At 30.9% G+C, this 16,934-nt stretch overlaps 1 protein-coding gene across 6 annotated transcripts in view; it reads left to right on the top strand.

Moving 5' to 3' along the window:
* The first annotated feature begins 14,801 nt into the window (after positions 1–14,801).
* Positions 14,802–16,934, top strand: part of LOC143044811 (uncharacterized) — a 32,374-nt gene continuing 30,241 nt past the window's right edge. For 3 of the 6 annotated variants that reach the window (XM_076216986.1, XM_076216984.1, XM_076216983.1), the window contains exon 1: positions 16,037–16,157. The gene's annotated coding sequence lies outside the window, so the exon portion shown is untranslated. Of the gene's footprint in view, positions 14,894–16,036; positions 16,158–16,934 lie in introns of those variants that run through there. The other 3 variants (XM_076216985.1, XM_076216987.1, XM_076216982.1) reach the window with 3 other exon arrangements.

Raw genomic sequence — 16,934 nt, 5'->3', positions numbered from 1 at the left:
TTCATTCATAACTTTTTTTTTTACCCTTTTGTAATAAAAATATTAAATGACATAAAAGCTATTATCATATCATAATTGTCTTTAAAAAATAAATAAAACATGGATTTCCATATTTTACGGAGGGGGCATTCAGTTTTACCCTTGTCCATCTGTACGTCTGTACATTTGTCCCAAAGTTGCTCAACCAAATGTTGTGAAATTTATACACAATGCTTATTACCACAAAACACAGATGGTGGTGTCACTTCAACCGTTCTAGAGTTATGCCCCTTTACAAATGGAAAAATTGATGAATTTTTCTTTTCTGTTGGCGTACTTAAGTTTGCCTCAACAAAATTTTATGAAACATATATACTCAATACTTATTAAAACAAAAATCAGATCAAGTACAAAATTGGGTGACGTATCTAATATATATGTTCCTTGGTGACGTCACTTTTACTGTTCTTCAGTTAATTATATCCTTTTATCCCTTTACACGATATGCAAGCAGGGGCATCATCTGTGTCCCATGGACACATATTCCTTATTTATTTTTTAAACAAGTAGATTTTTACTGAAGTAATTATGATTTGGAAAGTTGTGTAGAAAACAATAAACTTATATGAAGATATCTAGTCTGTTTGATTTTGCTGTACAGTAATTATATTGTAAGTGATAAAAAATATAATTGAATAGAGTTCAAGAAAAAAATTATTGTATAGAATTCAAGAAAAAAATTATTTTATAGAATTTAAGAATATTTAATATACTGAGTGCCAATGAAAACGCAACACCTGGTTTTTAAAAAATAAAATTTATATTAGAAATGACAATCTTTCAAAATAATTTGTTCTTGAAAATTAACAATGTTAACAATAGATCGATATCAAACAAAAATGTTTCATTGTCATCTTTCGGGTGCAATAGGTAAACGAAACATCCAATGTCGAATCATGAACTCACAGTTCTAGCAAAAAATGTTACAACCCTGTGGTGCAGCGCAATTTCAACAGCCCCGTGGAATTGATCATCCCGGACGTTTAAAGGGATCCTGAGGAATGTTATTCCACTTGTCCCGCAAAGCAAACTCAAGCTGACTTTATGATATTGGTAATGGTTTTCATCGTCTAATTCATGTCAAATCTGATGCAAAATTTGCTCGATCGGACCAAAATCCGGCGAAAAGCATGACTTTTGGCCAATGCGGGTGCCAAATGTCTATGTAACCACCACTAACGGTTTTTGGTACATAATGAATGATTTTTGGTCTACAGAATTCGATGTTTACGCCAGAAGGCCGTTTAGATGTCACTAAGGAAAGACTGTGGTGCTCTTTAACAATTTCTGCGCAAGTGGTGCTTTACTGAAATTGCTCCAAAGGTTCTACCGTGACCACCATTGAACTCTCGTGACATTTGGACAGCCATCAGAGTCGATATCGGATATGTTAAAGACAAATTGTATCGGTCTTGCTGGGCGTTTATTGCTTTTTGTACCCCGGGATGTGGCTTATCATTAAATGATCCATTTTGGTTGAATTTGTGGATGATTTGGGTTATTGCAGAGGCTACAACTGCAGTCTTCTCGTAATTGTATGCTGTCATTGGATCCTGCCCAAAACTGTATGTTGCTGGTTGTCAGAAAGTCCTGGTATTTACTCAGATGTTTATCACAATTTCTTAACAATAAGGGCGGGAAAATTCATGATATTAGCCAAGCTTTGAATGATAAAATCGTGAAAATGGTGCGTATGTTGAAAAGCGGTGAACTCGGTTTATGTCTGTTCAAAATAACCCTTACTTCGCATTTGTTCCAAAAATCACTCAACCGTAAAGTTGTCGACAATTGTCTTAAAAGTCATTTTCAACCAACTATATATAAAGTTCTTGTATAAATAAAATAAAAAATTATAAGATTTTTTGGAAAAACAAAAGTGTTGCGTTTTCATTGGCACTCAGTATAGTATAAAATTCTTCTTACCTTATCGTATATATACCATATATTTATTATGACCCTGTATAAGTAATGTTTACTTATGTTAGTAATCATTCTGTGTTACCATGGTAACTGTCCATCTGTTATCATTGTTTTTGTTTTTTGTGTATAGTTATGATTGTTACAGATTTAGGAATACAGTGTTTTGATTGGTTTAGTCATAGTATGAAAAGTTGTAAGTAAATGCAAGTACTATCATGGTTGATTAAATTCGGTTAACTTATTTATCGTTAAATTTCTTAAATTTACTGCAATCATGGAAAGCAAGTGTATTTGTGTGCAACCCTTTACAAATAGTATTTCTTATTACATATGATTTCTGCATTCTTTAATTCTTTAAATTTTTATGGCATTTTTTAGTATCTTTGAAAATAACTCTTATAAAATAAAATTCTCATTCAAATTATTGAATTATTAAATTTGTATGTAATTTTGTGATTTCTTTATTCTGTTTTTCTGTAATCAGTTTTGAATTGCCTTATTCTTTAGTATACTGTAATATTCCATAGTTTTCTATATACTTTTAATCTGTTTTCTATATACCGGTACTTTTAATCTGTATTCTTCATATTTTTGGTATTTTTTTAAATTTTTTTTTCCACATTATTTTTAATTTCATAAACCCATGCAAAGCCTCATAGATATAGATCCTTGTGAATGTTTATTATTGTTTTTACAATACACACACACTCATTCTATTCACTCTTGAGTTTAACTGTTTAAAAAGTGGTTGCTGGTGATTTTCTCTCAGAATCTTCCATAAATATTGTTATCACCTTAGTTACCAGCTGGTTCCCATAGTGATTAAGTCAACACAAGTAGGAGTTAATTTGTTTATTCCCTTAATGCATATATACTGTATGTGTATATGTTACAGTGAATTTGTATAATCAGGGATTATGTAGAATCCCTGATTTTTCAGGGATTATGTAGAATCACTAAAAACATCAGTGATTATATAGATTCCCTGAAAATGACCAGTGATTTTATATAATCACTGATAATTTTAATTATTATTCTACAAATTCCCTAATATGATTTCAGGGATTATCAATAATTAAAAGCTTCAAAGATGATATCTCAAACCAATTACACTAGTTGTTCCAGCAAGGATTTGTATAAATCCTTGGTTCCAGGAAAGGGAGATCCAAAAAAACTAATGGTCAATATTCACGAAAAGGCTGGAGAAGGATATCGCCTTGCTATATAGCATGGAATCCTGCTTAGATCTTAAATACAAGAAATCAGTTTGAGGTTGCTGATTTCCCTTCATTGGTACAATTTGTACCTTCTGAGATGTTTGTGCTGAAAACTCTATTTCTCTAAGACGTGCCGTAAAATCTGATTTGATGTGGAGGACAAGGGTTTTTTATAAAATGTTGATGTTGTGGTAAAAACAGATGTGAGTTTGATAGATATGCCTGTAGAAAATCAGGGCAAATGTATAATAGTCAATGCCATCCAAATTTAGTTTGTAAATAAAATGTTTGATATTAAAATATTATACATAACATTAACATTTATCAAAACAACTGTACGCATAAAAATAGTTTTAATGACAATTTCATTTTATTTCATATTCTCAACCTAAAAACAATTGCTAAAACAATACGATAAGAAGAATAATCATTATGCCATTTAATATTTTCAAACTGACTTCATCAACCCGCCCGTGTGGGCTCGCTTGATATTATTAATACTGAATATCACAGTCAATATCAAAAAGGGCTCGCTTGATATCATTACTGATAAAGTCAGTATTAAAAACAAAACATCAATTATTCTATATATATTTTGCTTATCATTTAATTATATTGTGCTTATCATTTAATTATTTTGTGTATAACCTTTTAATATTTTTGTGTCTCACATATTGATAAATTATGCCTAACGTTTTACAATATTAAGGTTATTATTATGATTTTTTAAGATATTTCAATATGTTATATATTTTAGTATCATTTCAGTTATTCTGTATAATCCCTGATGTTTTTTCTAGTGAATATACATAATCCCTGAAAATTGTAGTGATTATATATAATCCCTAAACTAACCAGTGATTAACCATAATCCCTGAAAATTTTAGGGATTCTACATAATCCCTGATTATACAAATTCACTGTAACATATATACGTAAACATGAATTATGATTATAATTTATTATATTCAATGTTAAATTTTCTGTTTAAAGAAATAGTTATTTCATTTCTAATCTATGCTCATATTAACATGAATAGGCAATAACTTTACAATGGGCATTAGCCATGTTTAAATGAGCATAGACCATAGCATGAAAGAGTTATTTTCATTCTCAAAGGAAAGAATAATTTTTGGTGACCACTGCAAACTAATAGACAGGTTCTCAGAGTAAAATTGAGAAAATAAATGGAGAATGTGCACGTGTCAAAGAGACAACAACCTGACTAAAAAGCAGAAAACAGCCATTTTCATCTGATGAAGCAAAAATATTTGCAAAAAATCCCAATTTGAAATGTACAAAATAGACATTCATAATTAATGTAGTATATTTTATTTAAAAGGTTTTATTAAATTTTATTAGAAGCAACTCTCCAAGAAACCTATATTTTTATCTCAAACCTTGTTCAAAATACAACTGACATTAATGGCCAATTCACTGTGTGACATCATACATGTATGTTTTTGATGAAGAACAATTATGCCACATCTCCTTTATTTTATCTTATCATGTTACCTCCAAATCCATGTGTCAGAAATGTTTTCATGTAATACTCAACTTAATCTGCATGTTAAGTGCATGTGTTGTCATTCAATTTGCATTATAGTGTCCAAGCAAATTATTTGTCCCTTTAAATCCCAAAGTATTATATACATGTATCCATCGAATATAATATTTCTGATGTCACAACATGTTCATAAGATACGAGTCTGTCAGGTACTGTATCTAATTTCAGTTCTTCTTTCCAGTAAGGGCTAATTTTTGCTTAAAATCTTAAGTACGTCTTTTTCACATTTATAAAAAAAATTGTGTGGCATTTCCAGTCGATTTATTTAGTTTATGTTAAAGATTTGAAATGATATGGCCAATAAGAAGATGCTCAAATTCAAACTTAAATATGATAAACCTATCAAATATGCCATAAAAAGTCACTTTTCAGATGTTTTTTTTCTTAAATGTAAGTAGCTGCATTGCGTTCAGTCTCAATCTATTTATATTTGTTATGCATTATCATCAAATACAACATATATTTAAATATTAAGACTGAACACAAGTGTGGCCACTTTCAATTTTAAATATAAAAAACACAAAAAACATCCAATTTAGAACAGATGCCAACTTGTGAGGATTTCAAAAAATGTTGGCGTGAATTAATGATGCTAGTACCTAATGCATGTGCATTATATTGTAAAAAATGCTTATATTTATGGAAACAAAGTATTCTTCTTTCCAATAAATAGCTATTTTAAGAGCTATCATTTTGAACAAGTTTGTAAAAATGCTATATTTTTGGGCCTACAGAGGGTCTAACAGGGCCTTCTCCTTTTCTGTTGGCCTCAATACTTTCATCAAGGAAAAAAGTGCAAAAGGCACACCAACATATTTTGTGAGCAGTCTATTTTTAACACGCTACTTTTTAAAAAAAACCATTGCTATATATATCCAGAGAATTATTTTTCTCAACCAAAGCAAAACTAAATACAACATTCAAAAACAAATTCTTTCTTTTTGATTATTCTAGAGTGTTTGACAATTTAGGGAGCTACCATTTGATTTTTATGGGGGGGGGGGGGGGGGCTAGGATGAAAAAAATTTTGTCCTGCATTTTTTTTTAGTTGTAATCTCTGTCCTGCCTTTTTATTTTTCACTCTATTCGGTCCTGCCTTTTTTTTTATTAGTTTATCCTGACTTTTTTTTTACCTAAATGGTCATCCTGCATTTTTTTTTTTGCAAAATGTCCCACCCTGCCTTTTTTTTTACTCAAAACTCCTGTCCTGCCTATTTTTTTCAAATTTCATCCTAGCCCTCCCCCCCCCCATAAAAATCAAATGGTAGCTCCCTTATGCTCCGAGGAAGATGTCATGTATGAAAATTTTATTATTTTAAGTTGAATTTTGTTCAGGAAAGTTATGAGAAAGTACACTGATGATATTAAATCTTATTTACAGTATGGATCCATAATTTGAAGTAAGGGGAGTAAAGGGGGGAAGGGGCTATCTGAAGAATAAGGAGTAAGAGGAACATGTTTTGACAAAGAACTGCTGTAATTTTACCTATATGGATATTAGAATACGTGGTATGAGTGTCAATGAAACAATCTCCATCCAAGTCACAATTTGTAAAAGTAAACCATTATAGGTCAAAGTACGGTCTTCGGTATGGAGCCTTGGCTCACACCAAACAGCAAGCTATATAAAGGACCCTAAAAAAGTACTAGTGGAAAACCATTCAAATGGGAAAACCAAACGTTCTTATCTACTATAGCTAGCATATAGGGGGGGGGGGGGGGGGGGTGGACTCCCGTCGGAGTACCCGCATGTTTTTGCCTGTTCATCTCATTTGACAGGACTCAGTGATGTGTTTTTATTTATATATTCCAAGGAAGTATGTTCTGTTTAACAGAATGTATCGAAGAACACATAAATGTATTGTATAAATTGTTAACACAATAATTGTTTGATTTGTTATGTAAATGTTGGATCATATTTATCTGAATAAATTGTGTTATCAAGAAGTTTGTTATAAAATCGAAATGGTGAATTTACGAATGTGTCAAAACCCGCAATTCGAACATACAGCAGAAAACAGCTCCAGGTCATAATGGGTGAAAAATTCCTACATCTGAACAATTATGTTATAACTCTTTATTTTCATATTAGTAAAATGATATTTGTGACATATTATCAATAACAACAACAGAAAATAAGCTGATTTGAATACATACATGTAAACTTATGATTATGATGACAAAATCTACAAAAAGATACTATTGCTGAAATCGTCAGTCTTTTAAATAGGAGTTATTGCCCTTGTGGAAGATAAATTTTACCGAATTACGTATTTTTTGCTGGAACTATAGAAAATTGAGACAAACCGATTACAGCAAAAATTATCAGCATGACAAGATTTGCAAATGATTCAGCATTGCTGAAATATCAATAAAATCATTTGAAGCTATTTCACTTGAATGAATTTAATTCAATTTGAGTATTTTTCAGGAATCAAAGAAGATAGAGAGAAAGCGTGCATAGCACACATACATACTTACATTCACTTTTCTCATCACTTGTCGTCGTTAACTTTTACAAAAATCTTATCCTTTGAAACTACTTGGCCAAATTTAACCAAACCTGGCCAAAATCATCATTGGGGTATCTAGTTTAAAAATGTGTTCGATGACCCGACCAAGATGGGCACCATGGCTAATAATAGAACATAGGAGTAAAATGAAGGTTTTGGCTTATATCTCTGAAACCAAAGCATTTAGAGCAAATCTGACACGGGTTTATTATCAGGTCAAGATCTATCTGCCCTAAATTTTTCAGATGAATCGGACAACCTGTTGTTGGGTTGCTGCCCCTGAATTGGTAATTTTAAGGAAATTTTGTCGTTTTTAACTCACCTGCCCCAAAGGACCAAGTGAGCTTTTCTCATCATTAGTCGTCCGTCGTAGTCCGTTAACTTTTAGAAAAATCTTCTCTTCTGTAACTACTGGACCAAATGAAACCAAACTTGGCCTAAATCATCCTTAGTGTATCTAGTTTAAAAAATGTATCCGATGACCCCGTCCATTAACCAAAATGATGGCCGACATGGCGTTAAATAGACTGAACATAGGGGTCCAATGCAGTTTTTGGCTTATAGCTCTGAAACTAAAGCATTTAGAGCAAATCTGACCGGGGTAAAAATGTTCATCAGAACAAGATTTATCTTCCCTGAAATTTTTAGAAGCATCAGTCAACTTGTTGATGGGTAACTGTCTCAGAATGAGTAATTTTATAGAAATTTTAGTTTTTGATTATTATCTTGAACATTATAATAGATAGAGATAAACTGTAAATACCACAATTGTTCAACAAAGTAAGATCTACAAAAAGTCAAATGACGAAAATGGTCAATTGACTCTTTTAGGTGTTATTGTCCTTCATAGTCAGTTTTTGACATTTTTTGGTAGATTTTTGTCCTGAAACTACTGAGACAAATTTAACCAAGCTAAGTCAAAGAAACTAAAAAGACTTAAAAGATCAGAAATACGAGATCAACTAAATAGAGATTTTTGTCATGGTCTATTCACTTCTCAAACTTGGCCATAATCATTATGAGGGTATGTAGACTAAAAAAATGTGTTCGATGACCTTGCCCGCAAACCAAGATGGCCGACATGGCTAAACATAGTACATGGGGTAAAATGCAGTTTTTGACTCATATCTCTAAACCAAAGCATTTAGAGCAAATCTGACGATGATAAAATTGTTGATTAGGTCAACATCTCTCTGCCCTGAAATTTTGTTGGGTTGCTACCTCTAAATTGGTAATTTTAAGAAAATTTCAGCTTTTGGTTATTATCTTGAATATTATTAGAGATAGAGATAAACTGTAAAGAGCAATAATGTACAGCAAAGCAAGACCTACAAATAAGTCAACATGACCAAAATGTTCAATTGACCCCTTAAAGAGTTATTGCCCTTTATAGTCAATCTTTAACAATTTTCATTAATTTTGTAAGTTTTTACAAAATATTTTCCACTGTAACTAATGGACCAAGTTCATTATTGATAGAGCTATTTGTTAGCAGCAAGAATGTTTAGTAAAGTAAGATCTACAAACACATCATCATCACCAAAACACAATTTTGCCATGAATCCATCTTTGTCCTTTGTATAATATGCATATAGACCAGGGTGAGCGACACAGGCTCTTTAGAGCAGCCCTCTAGTTTAAATTGCAGTTTATCAAGCCTTTATTACAATTTTCTATACAAATGAAATAAGTATAGATTATAACATGCCCTTTTACATATTGGCCCTGGTATCATCCCTCGACCCATATCGGCCCTCGGCTAAAGCTGGGAGTCTCGGGATGATACCAGGGCCAATATGGAAAAGACATGTTATAATCTATTTATCACATATTTAAGTTTTGCAGAGAGGAGAAAAAAGTTCAATTACAACACCGTCATTGCTCGCCGTTGTCGTTAAGGACGCAATGACGTCACGTCATTTGGAATCAGGGCACAATATCAATATCTCTTTTTTGCCCCGGGCAATTTTGAGGTTATTGCATATGCAAAACCGAAGGTATTCATTACAAATATGTGATAAGAGGTTTTACGTGTACATGAATTTTTTTTTTATAAGAGACGATAATTTACAATCATGGTTTACATGTTTTTATTATCAGCGTGGTTAGGTTAACAAAGTAAAAAAGTATCAAATTTTACCTATAAAATCCGACAGCAATTGTGTAATGAAAAACCCCAACCTATAAAGATACATGATGCCTTAATTTACATTATTTAACTTTTTAACAGGATACAGCGCTAAGACCTGAGCTGATCGAAATAAAAAAAAAAAAATACTGAAAAAAAAAAATCGAAAATGTTCACATTTTCAACTGTGTGTTGGTCACCCGGAAAAAACACTTCAAATGTTGCAGTGCACAGAACAAAGAAATATATTGTATATGTATATTGTTTACCTTCTCATAATTGTATGTCTATTATGCATGAACAAAAAGTTAAAAAAAATGCTATAAAACCTATCTTTCATGGATCAAGTTAAAAATATTGGCGCCTTCATAGAACACTTATTAGAACTAAGGGCATGAGTCTTACATTTTTTTCCATGTGTTCATTTCTTATAGAATTTATTTCTTTGCCATATTATATTTGTTTGTGTTGGTTTTTTGTCGCAAATTTAATATTGTGTTTATAATTATGACAATAAAGATAAACAAAATATTATAAATATTGATATAGAAGCTAAAAGTTAATCACACATTTATAGAATTATATTTGTTTATTCGTTCAATTATATGTTTATATACTTAATGTTTTGTTCACACTTTTTCCGAAGTATTTTTGTAAATTCAGAAATAAATGCGAGGTTTTTATTTTTGCAAAAAAATCGACAGAGATGTAAACGCAATAATTTAAACTCGCATTTTGAAATATTTTATATGGATTAAACAGGATTTTTCTCAAAATCGTAAAAATTAAAATCGCATTTATGTCTAAAAGGACAAAATCGCAACAATAAATGTACGCAATAATTTCTGAATTTACAGTATTCTACATTCATAACGTTTTTTATACAATATTTTTTTTATTTCTCAAAGTCAGTGGTGTGTTAAGAACAGTAGTCAGAAAATAAATCTACAAGTAAGGGATACTTCTGAGAATTTGTTTTACCTGTGTAATCTGTTTTAAGGTATCATGCATGTATCCCAGTATACCTGCGTTATGTCAGTAAAGGTAGCCTGTATCCCAGTATACCTGTGTTATGTCAGTAAAGGTAGCATGTATCCCAGTATGCCTGTGTTATGTCAGTAAAGGTAGCATGTATCCCAGTATACCTGTGTTATGTCAGTAAAGGTAGCATGTATCCCAGTATACCTGTGTTATGTCAGTAAAGGTAGCATGTATCCCAGTATACCTGTGTTATGCAAAGGTAGCATGTATCTATCCATACCTGTGTTATGTAAAGGTATCATCTATAGATCTATACCTGTGTTATGTAATAATAATAATAATAATAATAAATTCTTTATTTAAAGAGGGTAAACTCAGTTAGTTACAATAAACTAATCTTCCCTGAGGCCCTCACATACAAATTACAATACAATCAAAACAGATATTTACACATAGTTAATTTACACTCATGTAGTTCAATGTATAGTTATTAACATAAGATATAATGCTGTTTAAGATGTATACATGTAGTCAAAAAATCAAATGAAAATAAAAAATAAAAAATATACAAATACATTGTAGCAAACATTTCTTATCAGGGTTGTGTTAGGTACTTCTTGATACTTTGCTTAAAAGTAAAAGTGTTTTGAGCTTTACGCATTGTGTGTGGTAGTCCATTCCATAAAACTGATCCAGAATAAGCAAAGGATTTCTTAAATAGTTCAGCTTTTGGCTTAGGAACTATCAGATTACCTTGAGTGACGCCTCTTAAGGAGTAAGGATTATTATCTGATTTCAGTTTAAACTTTTGAACTAGGTACATTGGTGCTTCCATATGCATACATTTATATAGAAGTAAATATTTGTGGTATTTTATTCTATTGTCAACTGTCATCCACCCAAGTTTTTTAAATAAGGGGGCTGAGGGGGATAAAGGATCTGCATCTAGAATTAATCTTGCTGCCCTTTTTTGGAGTTTTAAAATTCTTGTTATCCCTTCATTTTTACATTCACCCCAAATAATACAGCAGTAGTCAATTAAGGGAAGAATATACCCATTGTAATATGTTTTCCTTGCATTTATATCTAAAAATTTCTTTATTTTAGAAAGAAGGTATATTCTGGATGATATATTAACACACACTTGGTCAATTTGATTTTTCCAGTTAAGTGTGTTGTCAATTTTAACACCTAATAATTTTTCACATGAAGAATTTTGTAATACTTTTGAGTTTATTATCAAGTTTGGTTGACAGGTCTGAATTGATAGTTTCTGTTTTGTTCCAGTAACCAAACATTTTGTTTTATTTGCGTTAATGAACATGTTGTTCATTTTACACCACTCTTCAACCCTGTATAAATCTTCTTGAACATCATCATGTATGTTTTCTATGTTTTTCCCAGATTTATGAAGAGTGGTGTCATCAGCATATAGGTCTGTTTCACAATTTTCAATGCATAAGGGAAGGTCATTTATAAATAGTACAAACAATAGGGGACCAAGTATAGAACCTTGGGGGACACCAAATTTTACATGTTGTTGTTCAGAATAAACATTACAAATGTTTACCTGCTGTTTTCTTTTATTGAGGTATGACTTGAAAAAACTAACAGAAGCCTCACTAAATCCATAAATTTTAAGCTTTAAACAAAGAATATCATGATCTACCAAATCAAAAGCTTTTTTAAAATCTAATAAAATTGCTAGATTTAAATTACCATCATTCATTTCTTGCAACCATTTGTCAATGATATTGATAAGTGCAGTTTGACAAGAATGTTGGGGCCTGAAACCAGATTGTGTAGGGTGTAAAAGTTTAAGTTTTGATAAATATTTGTACATTTTATTAGAAACATGTTTTTCTATTAATTTTGATAAAGTTGAAAGAACAGATATAGGTCTGTAATTTGTTGCTAGAAGCTTGTCACCATCCTTGAAAACTGGTGTTACCTTAGCATTCTTCAGAAGGACATATACCAGTATCTATCATTCTGTTAAATATATATGTGAGAGGTGATGCAATAAAAGGGGCACTTAATCTTAGGATTTTTGGTCCAATATTATCCATACCAGATGCTTTATTTATATCAAGTTTTGCTAAGTCATTAAATAGCTCATTCATGTTCACTGGTGGTATAGAAAATTTTTCATGTTTATGTAATTTATTTTTAACAAATTTACTTAGATTACTAAAATCTGCTTTGTTAACAGGTGTATAATTTCCTTGTTCTCTTAGTTTTTCAGCACAGGAAGTGAAAAAGTTATTAAAAGTATCAGCTATACATTTTTTACTTTTAGTTGTATTGTTATCTTCTGTGGCTAGCTCATATGGTGTATTTTTAACTTTTGGGTTCAGACTGTGAAGACATTTCCATAAGGTTTTAGGGTCATTGGAGTCTTTTACCATATTTTTATAATAATTCTTTTTTGAGTTATCTACAATTTGTTTAGTTTTATTTCTCCAAAATTTATACTCACTCCATAAACCAAGTGCATTATATTTATCTCTCATATTCCTAGCGTAAATGATTTCACTGTTATACCATTCAGGCTGCCTGTCCCTTTTAACTCTCTTTTTAACAACAGGAGCATGTTTATCTAAAGCCTTGTTCAACATATCATAAAACAATTGTAGACAGTCAGAGGGGTTTTCTTCAAATTCAATTTCATGAAAAGGTGTAGATTGCAGATCTAATAAAAAATTGTTTTGGTTGAAATTTTTAAAATTTCTATATGTAATTGTACATATAGAATAAGATATTTGAGCATCTTAAGAAGAATGTGAAGGAGTAACCAATTCACTTCAAAAAGGGAAAAAGGGGGGGGGGGGTATTGTTTCTTGTCTTAGATATAAAAAAAATCGGAAGCATTTTATTTGTTTTTTTACGCTATCACTGAATCAATTTTTTCCCTTATAATTTAACACTATGATTAAGGTATTGGGAAAATCTGAATTTAAAATATTTTTTTTTTATCATTTGCATGACCACGATATTTTTGGGAGGATTGAATTGGGGTTAGATTTTTCAAAGGAAAAAAACATACCCCCTCTCCCCTTTGAAAAAAATAAATAAATGGTCGTTCCCTTAGATGATTTCTATTGGGAGACTTAACGAAACAACATTGGCCTTAGCCGAAACATCACTTTTCCTGTTTTTTTCTATAGATCTTATGAACTTAAATGAATGCAGTAAAATCGTTAAATGCATTTCATGTTAGAAAAGAATTTATTTGGTTCAATCCGTTTATCAAAATTGATCAAAAGAGTATTTTTTACAGATCTTGGTATATGAAAGGCATAAGGTTCATCAATGATATTGTAGATGATAAAGGCAATTTTTTGTCTCATGACGCTATTAACAAAAAATATAACCTGAATGTCACTTTTGTAGACATTCTATCTATTAAGCTGGCTATACCACGTGACTGGAAAGATTTGTTATTACAACAACACATGTCACCTAACAGCAACTCATTTGGATTCGTTTTTGAGCATGAGAATAAAAAAATGCCTATCAGTAAATTATTTGCTAAAGATGTATATTCACTTTTTGTCGATCGGGGAAGTGTTTCTCCTATTTCACAACAAAGATGGGAAGAAAGTTTTAATATAGAAATTAGTGACGAACAATGGAAAAATATTTATTCATTAGCTTTCAAATGTACTATAGAAAGCAAACTACAAGCTTTTCAATATAAATTACTACACAGAATAGTCTCACATAATTATCTTCTTGAAAAATATAAACTTTCCTTAACTAATTAATGTGCCAGTTGTAAAGAAATAGAAACTATAGAGCATACATTTTTTGAATGTACAGAAATAAAACAATTTTGGAGAGATTTTTCAAATTGGTGGTATTCAGTTTTTGGAGAAAAACTATTCTTGAATAAAGACAGTGTCATTTTTGGTGTATTGAGTTCTGATAACTTAGTTCTAAATTATTGCATTCTACAGGCAAAATATTACATTTATTATGTAAAGAACACACAATTAGACAGCCTGTTCATATCTGTGCAATCTTTTCTTAAATTTTTTAAAAGACGTCTGCAGATATTAGAATATTTATATATTTCTAAAGACAAACACGAGTCATTTGCCAACAGATGGGGTGAATTTATGAAAGCTATTTAATTAAATTTATTTTTTAATATTGTTATGGTATAATGTATTCCAAAGTATTCTTAAGACGTATCATATACTAAATATTTACACCACTAGCTTGTAATTTTTTACTATGTCTTATTTGCATAATGTCAATAGTATAACAATGCCATACATGTTGTATGTATGCACTGTAGTTTGAACACCAAAAAGATCAATAAAAAATAAAAAAGAATGCAGTAATTTATTTGTTTCCGTTTGGATGATTTTATTGATGATTTTATATTAATGTATTCTACCCAAGTGAGTTATTTATAGTATATTCACTCACGTATGACATATAGAAACGGATCTCCATCTGTAATATGAAGAATGCAACGTGGATTTGTTAACAAAGACTTTACTTGCATATCACTTATAAGGTAAATTATTAATTTCACTTTAATGTTAATAATGCGAAATTGACAATTTAAATATCTTTCATAATATCAGGATTCATTTCAATCAGTCGGGATTTTCAATATACAATGGCTTTTGAAGACATTGGAAATCGACCACTGGACCTCTGCTACTGCTTTTATTAACATAAAAAAAATATTTTAAAGATGAACTTGAATTTAAACGGGAGTCTTTTTATGTCTCATGCACTGTTTTGAATAAAATATTCGATCAGGGTACACGACCAGAGGATACTGGACCCCTTTCTTTTCTGTGTCCCGACGAGAAATTAGTACGAGTTTCTCGTTTCTTTTTTTTTTATATAGATTAGACCGTTGGTTTACCCGTTTGAATGGTTTTACACAAGTGGGGCCCTTGATAGCTTGTTGTTCGGTGTTAGCCAAGGCTTCGTGTTGAAGACCGTACCTTGACCTATAATGGTTTACTTTTATAAATTGTTATTTGGATGGAGAGCCCGGCCATAGGATGACATACAACACAAAACAATAAGTATACGAATTTCAATAACCAAAGTAGAACATCATGAGTAGAACATATACATCACACACAGACACGTCACAGACAATCTGATTACATACAAAAGAACTCAATTTTGAGTGTGTCCAACACAGGAATTTTTCTCAGAATTGTTTTCCTATGTACCTTAATGTTATGTTAAGGTATATAAGGGGGTCTGAGACAAGTGCCCGTGGTGTCCAACCACAATTTGTGTAAAAGTAATCGTGTGGAAGGGCGAATTTTCAATAGTTTTTATTTACATGTATATATATTTTTAACTTTCAGGATTGTACTTTTGATCTGTTTTGATACTACAATATTCATTGAAACATGTAGTTTGGATCTATTTACTTATTTACAGAATAGAATCTTATTTTAGAAATGAAAGAAGGAAGCATGCTGTTTTAATTTGTTTATTCTTTTATGTTAATTAGGATTATGATATTATTTCTAGTATTTACTCTTTTCATTGATGGTCAGTTAAAGTCACTATGACACTATTTTCATTAGTTATTTAAATACTTAGTATGAAGTATTGAAATTTATACAAGGTCGAATATGTAATACTATTAAATATTAATATAATTCAGCTGTCTGAGTAATAGGATTGCCATTCAATTATAGTAAATAATAATCAAAAGTAGAATTTCGTTTTGATGAGTGATATATGATTTCGTCCCATGAAGAGGTTATATTGTTTCAAGTTTACCTTGGCATCTAAATCGTGGGGTAAGCATTGCGTTTGGTTTTATATGTTTTGCTATCAATGCTTTTTTTTTGTTTTTGCTTATCATAAATTTCTCTGCTTTTGCTTAACATTATTTGTATAGTTTGTTTCAAGTATAATCTAGTTTTGCATGTAATTATATTTTCAAGACACTTTTTACATAATTGAATAGTTTGTAAAATCAATAAGCAATATATTTAGAATACATTGACATACATTTTGTTAGAATGATGAAATACTCTATTAGAGAAATGCAAAATATGTACAGGAATATGCATCTGTTAACAGACATATATATTATATATGCAGGGGCGTAGGGTTCCCAATAATCGTTCAAAAATCTGAGACAAGTGCATGTGGGTACAGATGATAAACACTTTTATACGAAGCTAAGGTCTCTTGGAATTTTACTGACTGATAAGAATATGATATACATTCATTCTTCACAATAAAAGGGACAATCGCTTGCAAATTCGTGTTCACCGTTTTGACTCAAATTCCCATGTTTGATATATAACATATACTCAAACGTTTATTCAAGTTCTAAACATTCTAATTGAATAAACAGTATACGATGCATGGAGTCGGTAATATGTAGTAGCATTTCGTGTGTTTTTAATAGTCTAGACGCAATTAATAAACCCTTGAGGTGACCTCCGATGACTGCCGACGGTTATATAACCTGATATAAACATAATTATAGATATTAATATAGCAAACACGTGCAATTGGATTTTTCTAGGTCTGTTTGATTTTGTATTATAAGTTAAAAAAATAAG

The sequence above is a fragment of the Mytilus galloprovincialis genome, chromosome 9 (assembly GCF_965363235.1).
Source record: "Mytilus galloprovincialis chromosome 9, xbMytGall1.hap1.1, whole genome shotgun sequence".
NCBI lineage: Eukaryota > Metazoa > Mollusca > Bivalvia > Mytilida > Mytilidae > Mytilus > Mytilus galloprovincialis.
This window is presented reverse-complemented; position numbering and strand designations above follow the sequence as displayed.